The sequence below is a fragment of the Crinia signifera genome, chromosome 12 (assembly GCF_055691185.1).
Source record: "Crinia signifera chromosome 12, ASM5569118v1, whole genome shotgun sequence".
Taxonomy (NCBI): Eukaryota; Metazoa; Chordata; class Amphibia; order Anura; family Myobatrachidae; genus Crinia; species Crinia signifera.
In genome coordinates this window covers 58,734,786-58,747,876 of record NC_139228.1, presented here as the reverse complement: position 1 = coordinate 58,747,876, position 13,091 = coordinate 58,734,786, and the positions used below count along the sequence as shown (strand labels likewise).

The window sequence follows — 13,091 nt, the reverse complement described above, 5'->3', positions numbered from 1 at the left end:
GGGACGGGCTTTGCGGGCAGGGACACTTTCATCAGCAGAACGTGATTGCTGTTGGCGGCGCTGGGAGCTTTGTCTAGGTGAGGAACTCAAATTATCGAATTATAGTATTTATTTCACGACTTCACGAATATACGGACAACAATCGAGGATGAAATACGAAAATACGACTAAACGGAAACCTGATTCTACGAAAAAATACGCCATCGATTAATACGAATTTAAAAAATACAACACCATCATAAATGACCCTCCGGAACACAACTGTTTATACAACAGCAGAAGTCGTATTCATTCGTACACGTACGAATCAGAAATCCGAATACGATTTTTTATATCATAATCTTAGTAAATTTCCTCCTTGGTGTCAACCTAGACATATTGACCAATTAACTCGATTTTGAACTATACTGATCTTATTATATTTTACAAATACTTTTATACTGTAAATATTGTTGACAGGCTATAATTAGTTTTATTAGCTAATTAGTTTTTTAAAAACATAAGCAAATATCTGAATAATTGAATGTGGAATATTCACTAATGAATACAAGTATATTTTAATGAGTAGAATTTAATCAACATGCAGCAAAAGGTTAATTAGTCCAATCTTCTAAATTCTATCTGACAGAAACCTAATCAGCCTGACAAAGGTGAACCCCCGGGCCGGGCATATGGACTGCTCCTCTTTTATGAATGATCATGGATGTTGAGATATTGATCCAATTCGTTGACAACTAAAGGTGTCCATACACCTACAGATTTTTTGTCCAATTTGGCTGGTTGGAACAAAAACCTGGTAGTATTGTATCTGAATGAAATATTGTCACTTTTCCAGCATTTCCAAGCAAATAGTCAACTGTCATTTGCTCTCATCCGTAACCAAGTTTTTGTTTTTTAAATATTTTTTTAAAAATTACCAAGGATTTAAGTTCAGTTTGCAAGTATATGTCCTATTTTCACATTAGATCCTTGCTATAGCTGCATTGCTTCTATTTCAAATTAATAATAAATGAAGGCATTTTTTTTAATTATTATTATTTTCTCCATTGGAAGTACCTTACTAGGCTAGGCTGCTTTACTTAACATAATTGACTTAGATTTGCTTATTACAAACTACCTTCTTTCAACAATAACAAGAATTTGTTTTATTTGTAATAACGTAGCTGGTAGTCAGGTTTGACATCTCAACATCCCATCTTCAATAAAACTCCCATCTTAGTATATAAACCCCTATGGGGCAAATGATGGTTCTATTTTACATGGGATGTTGCTATGGGCAACCAATCAGAATCTACTTATTTATTTAGCATCTTCTAGAACAGGGGTGGCCAAACCTATCCTCAAAATCTACCAACGGTGCATGTTTTCCAGGCAACCTGTAGATCTATAGTAGGAATGAATGCAGCATGTTTTCAAATGTGACAGTTAGTAATGACTACAGCTGTGCACCAGCTAGGTAACCTGGAAAACGTGGACCGTTGGTAGATCTCGAGGAACGCTTTGGCCACCCTTGTTCTAGAAGATAATTTTTGACATTTACTATCCCGAAAATACGGCAATTCGTAGTTTGTATATATTTTCGGGATAGTAAATGTCAAAAATAAGTGTATTTCTGGATACAAATACACCTATTTTTTACAAATTTCCTTTAGTAAATTTCCCCCATTATCTGAATGGTTGGCCATAGCAACATTCCACTTGAAATAGAACTCCCATCTTAGTAAATTTTCACCTACAGGTATGTGTCCAATCCTCCTATGTATACACAATGATTTGCTGGTCTCTGTATATGGAATATGGCAACGCTTCTTGACATTGATTAATATCAGCCTCCACTTACTATGGATTAAGGATGGCCATTGGTGAGCTAAGCATCGATATTCACAATCAATGGTGCCACCGATTGTTAACTTCAATGGTATTAAACCATCTGAAAGGGAACTATCAATGGTTTTATCCCCCTATGGTCCTCCCTGCTTTACCCTAGGCTGTAGGCAAATCAGAACATGGGGTGGGGTTACATGGGTGTCAGGGGGCAAAGCTATGCTCAGAATCCTGGCACTGGGAAGAATAAAAACATTGGGTGGTCCTGTACTCAATGGTACAGAAACCGGATGAGTTTCCACCATCAATGTTACAATGTTTTTTTTGGTTTTTTTTACATGGTTCCAGGACATGGACCACAGATGTAGTGAGATTGCTTAGAAAATGCACTGAAATCATGTGTAGGCTTGTCTCTAAATTTTGATTTACCTTGTGATTTTGGTCTTTTTTGTTTATCCACAAACCTATGATTCACCAGTAGACGTGTACGCTCAGCATGATAGCATTGCAGTAACACAAATCACAAGATTGATCTGCAGAACAGACTTGTGTCATAATTCCGAATTATCCGAATTATCATAAACATACTCGCTTCTATTTCCTGTGAAAGACTCTGCACTTGCTGAATGCAAGTGTTTATCTGTCTAGACTAAAACGTTTTCTGTTTGCGTAAAATATCTGTTTGGTTTATCACGTAGAAATACTTAATGAACGGATTTCAGCACCTAGTCAGTCTGTACAGACCCTTTGAAAGTTTAAGTGGCTTTCAGCATGCCAACTTGATTGAGTTGTTGAAAGGCAGCACATAATATGAATCATAACAGGTGGCAAAATGCGCCACAAAGTATTAGTCATCTTGTTTTATTTTTTTATATAATTAAAGTGGATTACAATGATGGCACAATGATGGCACATAGGACCTTATTCTAGTTGGCACGCTCCCCTGTGCGTTCGCACAGGGGAGCAATGTTGAGCAACTGTGCATCCCGTTTGCGCTAGCAGTGTGGACTGGGGCATGGGGCGGAGGTGAGGGGTCGTACCCATGGCAACGCACAGCATTTCATGGGCATTGTCATGAAAATGCTGGGCTTTCCCATGGAAATTTGCCCATGACGCAGGTGCGGGGGGCGGCAGCTGACCAGAGAGGTGTCTTATATCTGCGAGCACTGTAGACATCATTAGATGTTATCCACTTCTCAAGATTAGTTGCTCATTTCAACCTCTTTTTCATGGCTGGATCCAAGAAGGGGCAACAGTGGTGGTCGTCCCAGGGCCCCCACACATACAGTAAGGGGCCCCCACAGCTGTGTCTATGATTTTCCCACTACACAGCCGCTGCCAGCACTGCCCGCCAAGGTGCTGCTGAAGTCACTGTCAGCCTCTCACGGGATTTCATAATCACCGTCACATATGGTGACCAACTCATCCCTTTAATCCGGGACACATATAAATTACACAGGTTCTGTGCCTGGCTTTCACCTGGTTTTTAACTGCCACACCTCAAGACTCCATTTCACCTGGTTTTAAACTGCCACAGAACCTGTGTAATTAATATGTGTCCCGGATTAAAGGGATGAGTTGGTCACCCTACCGTCACAGCCGCTGGGACTTCTTTGATGTCCAGAAGCTGAGAGTGAGGGTCGGACTTACTCACATGTGCAGACTGGGAAAATCACCCTACGTTGAGCAAATTGCATATGGATTTGCAGGGAATAGGGAATAGCATTCGCAATTATCTCGCAGATTTGTACGGGACGGATTTTTTATCTGTTTGGAAGTGGCTATCTACTCGTAGTCATCTGGAACTTTGCAGATGAGTCATCAGGTCTGAATTAGGCATTAGGAGATTGCTGGGCTGATCGCTAGGCTCCGACTATACTCAGCCTAGCCTGCAGGTCTGAATCAGGCCCTTTGTAAAAAAAAGAAAAGGCTGAGCTAGTGCATAAAAAAACCATAATTGTGTGTTTTAGGTCTATCTGCAGCGACACACATTGAACTTAAACCTGTGATTAATAAAACATGCTCAGAATGAAGATAGCAGCATTTGACAGAATGGAACCACGCAGGTTTTCGTTCTGAAGACCCAGAGGACCATCCTAATTCCTGAGGACGGCCACTTCATAAAGGCAAATACGCTTTGTGTGGAGCACCATGATTTTTTCTGACAGCCAGTTGTTGAGGTTCACTGAAGTGTCAGCTTTATGCCTAATACAAAGAAAAACAATCTGCATGTTCCACTACTGAAACATCACATACAGTAAGATGCCATTTTCATCGACTGTGTCTGGGTTTTTGGCAAAGCAAGCTCCCAACAATCCCAGATGCTGGGTGATGGATTGACATTGTCCAATGGAGACTATTGGGGAAGTGTATTAAATATTGAAAAAGAGATAAATTGGACAGAGAAAAAATCCCGGTCAATCTGCTTATGTCATTTTTTCAAAAGTAGAGATTTATTAACCCTTATAGGGGGTATTCTGATTCAATCGGTCCCCCGCTCGTTCGAACGGGGGACCGATTGTTTGCGCCATGCCCAGAGCACTCGCACACAGAAGTCCAGTCAGGGGGCGTGGAGGGGTGTGGCTGGGTAATTTGCATATGGGAATGTCCAGCGTTTCATGGACATTCACATGAGAACTCTGGCCATTCACATGCAAATTGCCCGGTGACACGGGGGCGGGGGGGCGGGCAGCTGACGTCAGCAGATGTCTGCTGCTCGCCCTGTCCCCGCACAGGGCGCCCGCAGGTCTGAGACACCATAGAGGTGTCTCAGATCCGTGAGCGTGAAAAAAATCATTCGATGGGCATGCAGTTTGATGCCTGCCCGGGGGGGAGGGGGGGGGGTCGGCTTAGGTCACTTGATGTCAGCACCCACCCCCTTTTTCGGTGATCTGTGGCGGAAATAAAAGTCAGTTCAGACTGACTTTTATTTCTGAAGGGGAGAAAAAGCATTAGATGGTTGGCGACCATTGAATGATTTCTCTCCCTTTCAGCCGCATTCGAGGAGAAGTGGGGAGGGGCACCCAGTACAGGGCTATACACGCTCACATAACCAGCTGCACCCCGGCTGCGTAGCCTAGCTGCAAAGCCAAATGCAGGCTGGCCATGTTTCAGGTCGCTCCACACGAGCGGTCTGGACACGGCTGCATTGTCCGTACTGCGCCCGATAACGCCACATTGCAGCTCCTGGGGGGCTAATAATACAGCACATAGGTCCTCCCCACACAGATAATAGTACAGCACATAGCCCCCCACATATAGTACAGCACATGGGTCCTCCCCACACAGATAATAGTACAGCACATAGCCCCCCACATATAATACAGCACATAGGTCCTCCCCACCCAGATAATAGTACATCACATAGGCCCCCACATATAATACAGCACATGGGTCCTCCACACACAGATAATAGTACAGCACATAGCCCCCCACATATAATACAGCACATAGGTCCTCCCCACCCAGATAATACAGCACATATGTACCCCCACATATAATACAGCACATAGGTCCTCCACACACAGATAATAGTACAGCACATAGCCCCCCACATATAATACAGCACATAGGTCCTCCACACACAGATAATAGTACAGCACAAAGGCCCCCCACATATAATACAGCACATGGGTCCTCCACACACAGATAATAGTACAGCACAAAGGTTATCCCCACCCAGATAATAGTACAGCACATACAGTAGGTCCCCCCATATAATACAGCACATAGGTCCTCCCCACCCAGATAATAGTACAGCACATACAGTAGGTCCCCCCATATAATACAGCACATAGGTCCTCCCCACCCAGATAATAGTACAACACATAGGCCCCCCACATATAAAACAGCACATAGGTCCTCCCCACCCATATAATAGTACAATACATACCCCCCCCCCCCCCAATATAATACAGCACATTGGTCCTCCCCACCCATATAATAGTACATCACATAGGCCCCCCACATATAATACAGCACATAGGTCCTCCCCACCCAGATAAAAGTACAGCACATAGGCCCCTCATATAATACATTACATAGGTGTCCCCCCACCCAGATAAAAGTACAGCACATACTGTAGGACCCCTTATATAATACATTACATAGGTGTCCCCCCACTCAGATAATAGTACAGCACATAGGCCCCCTTATATAATACATTACATAGGTGTCCCCACTCAGATAATAGTACAGCACATAGACCCTCCCATATAATACAGCACATAGTAGGTCCCCCCACTCATACAATAGTACAGCACATAGGTCCCCCCACTCAGATAATAGTACAGCACATAGGCCCCCTGATATAATACATTACATTGGTCCCCCCCACTCAGATAATAGTACAACACATAGGTACCCCCCCCCCCCCCCCCCTCAGATAATAGTACAGCACATGGGTCCTCCCCACACAGATAATAGTACAGCACATAGACCCTCCCATATAATACAGCACATAGTAGGTCCCCCCACTCATACAATAGTACAGCATATAGGTCCCCCCACTCAGATAATACAGCACATATGTACCCCACATATAATACAGCACATAGGTCCTCCCCAACCAGAAATTGGTACAGCACATAGGCCCCCCGATATAATACATTACATTGGTCCCCCCACTCAGATAATAGTACAGCACATAGGCCCCCCGATATAATACATTACATTGGTCCCCCCCACTCAGATAATAGTACAGCACATACTGTAGGTCCCCCCACATATAAAACAGCACATTCACTGTCTGACCTGTTGCTACTCAGTACTCTGGTAGCAGCGCTAAAACCTGGCTTTCAGTATTTACCTTATGGTGTGGCACTGGCTGGCTTTTGGCTGCTGTGCTGAGGCTGGACGGTGCGACACCGACGGTCCCTCTCCCTGTTGTGGATCTGAGACAGAGCACTATGCACTGGCGTGTGAGCGGGTCTGCGGGGCTGCGTGACGCCATGTGACGCACGCCGTACCCGCTATGCTGCGCAGCAAGCGCAAAGGGAGTACAGGTCTTTAGGGGGTGCCTGGGCATTACCGGCACTCCCCCGTGTGCACGCCTATGGCGGAATGCCACTGACTAGTGACTACCGTTCACATGTCAGTCGGCAGGCCCCACCCCCTTTAAAAGTGGGCGGAGTTTAAAATCAATGATGCCCACTAGGGAATCTCCCGGTTCCCCGCCAGCCCAGTCCGAGTCTGGTGGGGACTCTGGTATTTTTGTGTGATTATATAAGGTTTTATATGATAATTTATTGTACGTTTTATGCATGTTTCAATAAAACGGTACTTGTGTATTATAGCGGCGCCCCCGATTTCCATCGCGCGATGTTTTAATCGAATCGCATCGCATGCTATGCACCCGATGGCATGTGATGCGATGCGATTTTTGGCCCCTATACGATGAAAGATTGTATAAGCACCCTAAAGGGTGCTTTTAAGCACCCTAATGGGTGCTTACAATGTTAAATGCACCCCCACGCCACCCCCCCACTATAAACGTGAACCCGAAGCGTGGGGAGCGCAGCGAGCCCGCAAGGGGCGGCGGTACGCGTCCTCCGACCTTTTCATACCCCCACTATCCACGTCGGCGTAGAGATGAGAATAGAAAGTGTGGCGAGCGCAGCGAGCCACCGAGCCCGAAGCGTGGCGAGGGGACGCGGATACCTTCGCAGGTATCGGAGTCCCCTCGCGGGCTTCACAGGTATCCGCGTCCCCTCGCGGGGCTCGCTGCGCTCGCCACGCTTTCTGTTCTCAACTCCATGCCGACGGGGATAGTGGGGGTATGAAAAGGTCGGAGGACGCGTACCGCCGCCCCTCGCGGACTTGCTGCGCTCGCCACGCTTCGGGTTCACGTTTATAGTGGGGGGTGGCGTGGGGGTGCATTTAACATTGTAAGCACCCATTAGGGTGCTTATACAATGTTTAATCGCATCGCATTGTATGGCATTGTATGTTATATACAATGCCATACAATTTTAAAATTGTATGGCATTGTACAATATCGCGCAAAATCACGTCGCATCGCATACCATTGTATGCCTTATGGTATGCGATGCGATGGGCGCCGCCAAAGTACCAATAAAATTGTTATAAATTATATTCAATGGTTTAATGCTGCTTTGTGGTAACTTACCTATCATTGCTGCACTAGTTAAAAGCCTGTTAAATTGATGGCTTCTGCAATGTACTTTCACTTTGAACTGTGCCAGTTTTACTGTTACTTTGAGCTGTGACAGTTTTCAGCCCCCAAACTATCCACCCCACCCCCAGTCCCTATCTGCTCCTACCACCAATCTTTGTCTTCACAACTCCCTCTCTCCATATCCAGCAAATTTTTAACAGATCAGTGTCCCTGTAAAAAGTGCTTTCACTTTCTGTTGTGTCATCATTTAGCACACATTAGAGTAATTTGGTTTCATTGAGCGGCCTCTAGTGTTCGCAGGCGGTACTTCACCTCATAGAGTGATACTATACACAGTACCTTATACTGTCCACTTCCCAACTGTACTACAGGAGATAATGAATGAAGTGGGTCAGGCTCAGTGCACATTGAAAAGAACCTCTGTATAATATTGGTTTTGTGGATTTGTACATGGCAGTAAATACATTATACAGAGGCTAAGACTGAACCAAAATACCAACATGTGAACTTGCTGTATTATTGCATACCACATATTACATGCTGCAATCTTAATTATTAAGGGCAAGGGAGAAAGCTGTCACAAAGTGGTTAGCTATCTTGTTTAATAATATATATCACACATGATAGCCATTTACTCTGGAATATAGACAGACAGGGCTTCCCGTCTTCTGGAGAATCATTCATTATAAAGGAGTTTAACTCTTACTGTACCTGATTCCTCTGCTTGACAGCCGCCCAAGGTGAAGGCAGTTTCTTTCTCGAAAGGACTGACCTAGAAATGAGCTCCGTCTATTCCGGTGCCTTGTCTTTGTAATCTGCGGAGAGTGTCACTAGACAAGCGCAACTGGGACACAGATGTATCATGCATTAGGAAGTGACATTCGCTATACATAATGGTTCAGCTGAATAAAATAGATTCACAAATAAGACACAGAGAAATCCTGCCCTGTATAGACGGTTAATGACTGATACAATAGAGATACCACAGTTCCCAACATTGCAGCTTTGCAGATCGCGATGCTCATGCAGCAGAGCGTCACCGACGCTGAATTCGGGAAGCTCACACACTTCCTGGAGTTGCCAGCAAGCCAGACCCTTATGCTTTTCATCATTCAGCTTCATCAATGGGGACATGCCAGTAGGGATGTGGTTTGACAGGAGAGGTCCATGGGGAGAGGGTGACACCGTGAGTCACTACACCAGGTGACACCAACCTTAGTGACACCTCGGAGTGCCCCCCCATACAATAATTATAATTTATCTTACCTACGTGCTAATTACCAGGGGTTACATGCTTGTTGCCAGAGTTACTTGCTTGTTGCCAGTGGTATTGTGCTCATTGCCAGGGGCTGCATGCTCGTTGCCAGTAGGGTTCCATGCTCTTTGTTAATGGGTTACATGTTCATTGCAAAGGGGTTTCTTACTTGTTACCAGTGGGTTACATGCTCATTGCCAGGGGGGTAACATGCTCATTGCCAGGGGGTACATGCTCAGAGTGCACCAGTGCTCCCAGAATCCCCAATTCCGTGTAGCGCTGGGCGTGCTGCCTTCCCCTGACAGACAATATGGGGGGAATTTACTAATATGTGAATTCTACTTCACATGTGATTTTGCTATAGGCAACCAATCAGAATCTACTTCTTATTTATTTAGCACCCTTTAGAAGATAGTAGACAGGATCTGATTGGTTGCCCATAGCAACATCACATGTGAAGTAGAATTCACATCTTAGTAAATTTCACCTTAAAGGTCTAGTAGGACCACTAGTGTCTTTCTCCTAGAAGACGGCTGCCATTTTTGGGAGGCTGTTTTTACAGATTTCATGGTGTCCGCATGGAATCTGCGGAGACACCCTTGTCCCTCCTCCATTCGCCCCCAACCTCATCTAAAGGCCCCCACACACAGCACAATTTTCAGGCATTTTCTGAGCGATTTTACTAAATTGCTCAGAAAATGCCTGAAAATGCATGTAAATCGCTGTGTATATAGCCCACACAGCGATTTACATGCGCGCACCCGCCGTTCTGAATCTGTCCAAGATTCAGAACGGACGGGCTGTACAATTCAGAGCAGTAGCTCAGAAAGCTCCTGCTCATCTCCCACATGTGTGGCTGCGGGCAGATGAGCAGGGCTGTTCTGAGCGACTGAAGCCCCGCTGAACGCCGCCGCTGCACCTGAGAGTCCAGACACCACCGCCGCCGCTGATCCCGATGGCAGGCACCGCCGGAGATCACCGCCGGAGACCACCGCCGAGCCGATGACGCCACCGCCGGAGACAGCCCTCCTGATGACGCCGCGGGACAGAGCCGCGATGCTGGACTCCAGAGTAGGTAAGTATATATATTTTTTTCCCACTGTGCCACCAATGTTTGGGGGGCGAATATCACTATACCACCAACATAATATCCTTAATTATCTCCATCCTGGGGTGGGGGACTATCTCCACCAATGTATGTATGGACTATCTCCACTATGTATATATGTATATATATATATATATATATATGTGTGTGTGTATATATATATATATATATATATATATATATATATATATATATATATATATGTGTATATATATATCCCCTTCCTGACACAGCATGTTTTTGCCTTCCTGACAGAGCCCTTTTTTTCAAATCTGACATGTATCACTTAAGTGGGGATAACTTTTTTTTGCTTTTACTTATCCCAGTGATTTTGAGATTGTTTTTTCGTGACACATTGTACTTCAAGTTAGTGGTAAATTTTCGTCGATACAGTCTGTGTTTTTTTGTGAAAAATACCAAAATGTCGGAAAAAAATGGAAAATTTAGCAATTTGCAAAATGTTAAATTTTCTGCTTGTGAGACAAATAATCATACCACTCAAAATAGTTAATAACTAACATAGACCATATGTCTACTTTATGTTTCCATCATTATTTCAACTTCCTTTTAATTTTTTTGGACACTAGGAGGCTTACAACATGAATAGCAAATTTTCAAATTTTCAAGAAAATTTCAAACACTGATTTTTTTAGGGACCAGTTCAGTTCTGATGTGACTTTGAGGGACTTGTATGTGAGACACCCACATAAATGATGCCATTTCAAAAACTGCACCCCTCACAGTATTCAAAACAGCATTTTGGAAGTTTGTTAACCCTTTAGGTGTTTCACAGGAATTAAAACAAAGTGTAGGTGAAATTTCAAAATTTCATTTTTTTTTCAGATTTGCAATTTTAATAAATTTTTCTAAGGAACACAGTACATTTTACTAGAGAAATGTGACTAAAAATTGATTCCCCCAATTCTTTTGTTTTCATAAATATCCTATATGTGGTCCTAGTGTGCACGTTGACCAAACCACAGGCTTCATAATAGAAGGAGCACCTACTTGATTTTGGAGCCTCCTTTTTATGAGATTATTTTTTAGGCACCATGTAGGTTTCTAGGCACCATAAGATGCTAAAAGTTAGGAACCCCCCCACAAGTGACCCCATTTTGCAAACTACACCCCTCAGGGAATTCATCTAGGGGTATAGTGTACATTTCAAACCCCCAGGGGTTTCACCAATTGTGGTACAACTGGGCAGTGAAAATGAAAAATTAATTTTTTTACACAAAAATGCAGTTCTGGCTCCAAATTTGTCATTTTCACAAGGAATGAAGGTGACAAAGCACCCCAAAATCTGTGCCCCAATTTCTCCCGAGTATGGCAATGCCTCACATGTGACCAAAAAATACCAGTTGGGTGCATGGCAGGACTCAGAAGGGAAGGAGTGATTTTTGGATTTTGCAGCTCAGATTCTGGTGGAATGTTGGTGGGTGCTATGTTGCATTAGCAAGACCCCCGAAGCACCAATACAGTGGAACCCCCCCACAAGTGACCCCATTTTGCAAACTACACCCCTCAGGGAATTCATCTAGGGGTATAGTGTACATTTCAAACCCCCAGGGGTTTCACCAATTTTGATACAACTGGGCTGTGCAAATGAAAAATTAAATTTTTTACACAAAAATGCAGTTCTGGCTCAAAATTTTTAATTTTCTTAAGGAATGAAGGTGACAAAGCACCCCAAAATCTGTGCCCCAATTTCTCCCGAGTATGGCAATGCCTCACATGTGACCAAAAAATACCAGTTGGGTGCATGGCAGGACTCAGAAGGGAAGGAGTGATATTTGGATTTTGCAGCACAGATTCTGGTGGAATGTTGGTGGGTGCTATGTCGCATTAGCAAGACCCCCAAAGCACCAATACAGTGGAACCCCCCCACAAGTGACCCCATTTTGCAAACTACACCCCTCAGGGAATTCATCTAGGGGTATAGTGTACATTTCAAACCCCCAGGGGTTTCACCAATTGTGGTACAACTGGGCAGTGAAAATGAAAAATTAATTTTTTTACACAAAAATGCAGTTCTGGCTCCAAATTTGTCATTTTCACAAGGAATGAAGGTGACAAAGCACCCCAAAATCTGTGCCCCAATTTCTCCCGAGTATGGCAATGCCTCACATGTGACCAAAAAATACCAGTTGGGTGCATGGCAGGACTCAGAAGGGAAGGAGTGATTTTTGGATTTTGCAGCTCAGATTCTGGTGGAATGTTGGTGGGTGCTATGTTGCATTAGCAAGACCCCCGAAGCACCAATACAGTGGAACCCCCCCACAAGTGACCCCATTTTGCAAACTACACCCCTCAGGGAATTCATCTAGGGGTATAGTGTACATTTCAAACCCCCAGGGGTTTCACTAATTTTGATACAACTGGGCTGTGCAAATGAAAAATTAAATTTTTTACACAAAAATGCAGTTCTGGCTCAAAATTTTTAATTTTCTTAAGGAATGAAGGTGACAAAGCACCCCAAAATCTGTGCCCCAATTTCTCCCGAGTATGGCAATGCCTCACATGTGACCAAAAAATACCAGTTGGGTGCATGGCAGGACTCAGAAGGGAAGGAGTGATATTTGGATTTTGCAGCACAGATTCTGGTGGAATGTTGGTGGGTGCTATGTCGCATTAGCAAGACCCCCAAAGCACCAATACAGTGGAACCCCCCCACAAGTGACCCCATTTTGCAAACTACACCCCTCAGGGAATTCATCTAGGGGTATAGTGTACATTTCAAACCCCCAGGGGTTTCACCAATTTTGATA

The 13,091-nt window shown here is 44.2% G+C and overlaps 1 long non-coding RNA gene across 1 annotated transcript in view; it reads right to left on the bottom strand.

The window, feature by feature from the left end:
• LOC146050079 (uncharacterized) overlaps positions 1–8,849 on the bottom strand; it is a 149,839-nt gene extending 140,990 nt beyond the window's left edge. The window contains exon 1 of the long non-coding RNA XR_014466258.1: positions 8,672–8,849. This is a non-coding gene — a long non-coding RNA (uncharacterized LOC146050079). The remainder of the gene's footprint in view (positions 1–8,671) is intronic.
• Positions 8,850–13,091: the final 4,242 nt, after the last annotated feature.